The 3,588-nt window shown below is 31.9% G+C and overlaps 1 long non-coding RNA gene across 1 annotated transcript; it reads left to right on the top strand.

Moving 5' to 3' along the window:
- Positions 1–285: 285 nt before the first annotated feature.
- LOC114279489 (uncharacterized) lies at positions 286–3,166 on the top strand. Its single transcript, XR_003635321.2, has 2 exons — positions 286–551; positions 2,570–3,166. It is a non-coding gene; the product is annotated as an uncharacterized LOC114279489 (long non-coding RNA).
- Positions 3,167–3,588: the final 422 nt, after the last annotated feature.

Genomic DNA, 3,588 nt, shown 5'->3' with positions numbered 1-3,588 from the left:
CTTGCAAATTACAAGTCTTGGATTGACCTAGTTGATCAGAAAGTTCCGATTCTTATTAGTGCGATATTTACTCTCGCACAATTCATAAGAATTTTTAGGGCTTTCATTACAAGAAAAATCAAGTTTTACCAGCATTTTTTATTGTAGCGGCCACCAAAAATGCTGCTATAAATTGGATATTGTGATGGTCGTTGACCGCTGCTAAAAGTAAGGTCCCTAGTCACATTTGTTCCTTAGGTTGCTGCTTTATAATTTTTTTTTTTTTTTTTGGCTACATTTGTACTCCAGCTGCTACAATAGACCTTCAAAATTAAGGCCCACTCACTAAAAATAATTTCTGATTTACCGCTTACAAGAATAAGTATATCAAAATTTTTTGATCCCAAAAAAATCGTTCCTCTCCCTGATTACAAATCTGCCCTAGTGTATCTATACTTGTTTCACATTCAACTCCTTGTTTAGTGAAGCTATCATCACCCTTCCTGATTTCGCCGTTCATTCTCCACCGGTGTATCGATGACATCACTCTACAACACCACTATGAATTCAAGGTCAGTTTGCTCTCTGTTTCTGTTTCTCTTATTGCACCCCTCTCTCTCTCTCTCTTGCAGTCTCTTGGTTTCCCTTAATCTACCTTCACTCTGTCTTTGAACTTGTTTGTGTCAATGGAATTCATTGTTAAAATGAGATTAAAGCCATTCCATTCATTGCTTCTAACATCTCCAAAACTTTTGTACTTTAAGGGGTTCCATGAACAACTTGAATGATTTTAATTTGGGGAAAAGAAACTTAGGAAATAGAATGAATAGCATGTTCTATATTTTGATTATGATATTTATATTTTAACCAATATAATCAGTGAAGTGAATGAATTGTTGTTGATGCTACACATCGTAAAGTCTCATGCTTCAATAAATGAATAACAATGAGGAATCATATTGTGTCTGCTAGGTGTTTGATAAAATGCCACAGTAGAGTTTTGTTTTTTGTTTTTTTTTTTTTTTTTTTGGTCTGTTTTTTTGTTTGTTTTTAATTGTTGTCCATGAGTTTAGTGCTTGTACCCTTGTAATCTTTTGCAGGCCTAATGATGTGATTAGAGAGCACCTCAACTCAAGAAAGAACAAAACACAAAACAATACTCAGCCCACACAATTTCATACATCAGCATTAGAAGTGCTATTACAGCCCTCAACACCATTTCACCTTCCTTGACCAATGCACTGCCTAAGACTTGTTGAGAATGACTTTATTTGTGATTTAATTCTTTCTTTCTTCATTCAATTTTCTTTTCTTTGAAGGATTCCATGAACATATTGAATAATTTTGATTTGGGAAAATAATTTATAAAATAGATTGATTAACATGTTCTGTATTGTGATTATGATATTCATATTTTAACTAATATAATTAGTGAAGTGAATGAATTGTTGTTTATGCAACACACAATGAAATCTCATACTTCTAATTATGAATAGCAATGAGAAATCATTATGTGTTTTCTAAGTATTTGATAAAATGCCACAATGGAGTAATAGTGCCTATCTTTTTGTTTATTGTTTTGTTATGTTTTTCTACTTCTTCTTTTTTTCTTTTTCTTTTTTCTTTCTTTTTTTCTTTTTGAGAAAATAGTTGTCCATGAATTTAATGCGTAGTACACTTGTAATGTTTTGTTGGCCTAATAATCTAATTAGAGGAAATTCAACATTTATGTATGCCCTTTTTTTTTTTTTTTGAATCTAAAGACACAATTAAAGAAGATTTATCATCAACATAGAACTTTGAAACATTCCACCATTTTAATTAGTTTAGCAACCAGAAAGCAATTACCTAAACACATATCTTCATATCATTAATACCAATCTCAAACCACCAAACAACCGAACCTTCATAATCATTGGGACAAACCCAAAAACTAGTACATTATACTAAAGATTTTTCTTATCTATTATGTTATACTTGAATTTAACCATGGAGTTTAGGCCATAAAATGTATTACACTAGAGATTTGTCTTAACCACCAACAACCAAACCTTCACTATGTAATTGCATTTGCATGTGCATGTGCATGTGAAAGAGAGTAAAAATCATAGCTCATAAAAATTAAAATGCTACATAAATTGTGAAAATAAAATCCAAGAAAACAATTAAAAAAATGAAATATATCAATATAAAATAGTTCAATTTTAGGAAAAGATATACAAGGAAAGTCATATCAAAATAATTCCATTATGTGTACCAACACTAAATTGTATAGTGCTTTTTTATGTTAGTATAGACAACTCTTTATATAATATATTTTACTTTTTTATTTTGTTTCATGGTACTTTAGTTTAGTTAATTATAAATCAATGGATAAGAGTTGGATGAAGAAGAGTAGATTGTCAAGAGATTATGTGCAAGGTATTAAAGAATTTTTGGAGTTTGTTTCTCGCAATGTATCTAATGATAAAACAATTCCATGTCCATGTATGAGATGTGTGAATTCATACATGTCGATCCTAGAAGTTATACATGATCACTTGGTATCTTATGGAATTTGTTCGAGTTATAATTGTTGGTATCATCACAGGGAAACTATGTCTGCAACAACTTTTACTAGAACTAGTCAAAGCCATGGTCAAGAAATACGACCTAATTATGGTGATATACGTTACATGTTGCAGAATGTGTTTCCCATGCACACCCCAAATATGGATGAATATGGAGAAGAAAGTAATTTACCAAAACCATCTAATCAAGGCTCAAGTGCCCAACGACCTCAAGAAGATCCTAATGAAGATGCACACAAATTTTACGACTTACTCAAAGATGATAAGAAGCCTTTGTATGAAGGGTGTAAGAATTTTAGCAAGTTGTCAACCATTGTACATCTGTATCACTTGAAATGTCTTAGTGGATGGAGCAATCACTCATTCACAATGTTGCTTCAAAATTTTGAAAGATATGCTTCCTTCATATGCAAATTTATTAAAAGACTATTATGATGTCAAGAAGATTATTAAGGATTTAGGTCTTGATTATGAAAAGATTCACGTTTGTCCTAATGATTTTATGTTATTTTGGAAGGAACATGCAAATAATGAAGTGTGTCATTGTGATGCTTCAAGGTAAATGAGGATGATTTGGAGCATAATACGAGTACTTCATCTAAAAAGAGAAAGAAAAAGGCTGCAAAGGTTTTACGGTTGTTTCCCTTAAAGCCTCGATTGCAAAGGTTGTTAATGTCTTAAAAAACAGTTGCTTTAATGAAATGGCATGCTAAAGCTCGTACAAATAATGGCATAATGAGGCATCTTGCTGATTCCATGCGTTAGAAAACATTTAACTCTCAATATGTAGATTTTTCCTTTGACTCCTGCAATGTCAAGTTATGGTTAGCAACATAAGGATTTAATACTTATGATAATATGAAGACTAGTAATTGGCCGGTCATATTGGTCCCATATAATTTGCCTCCATGGATGTGGATGAAAAAATCTCCTTTCATCTTATCATTGCATATTCCTAGTCCGAGCTCCCCTTCGAATGACATAGATGTGTATATGCAGCCTTTAGTTAAAGAATTGAAGGAATTATGGGATGTTGAAG

Source organism: Camellia sinensis, chromosome 3, assembly GCF_055761805.1.
Source record: "Camellia sinensis isolate YWXY chromosome 3, ASM5576180v1, whole genome shotgun sequence".
Taxonomy (NCBI): Eukaryota; Viridiplantae; Streptophyta; class Magnoliopsida; order Ericales; family Theaceae; genus Camellia; species Camellia sinensis.
Note: the sequence above shows the minus strand (reverse complement) of the source record. Positions and strands in the feature narration are given on the sequence as shown.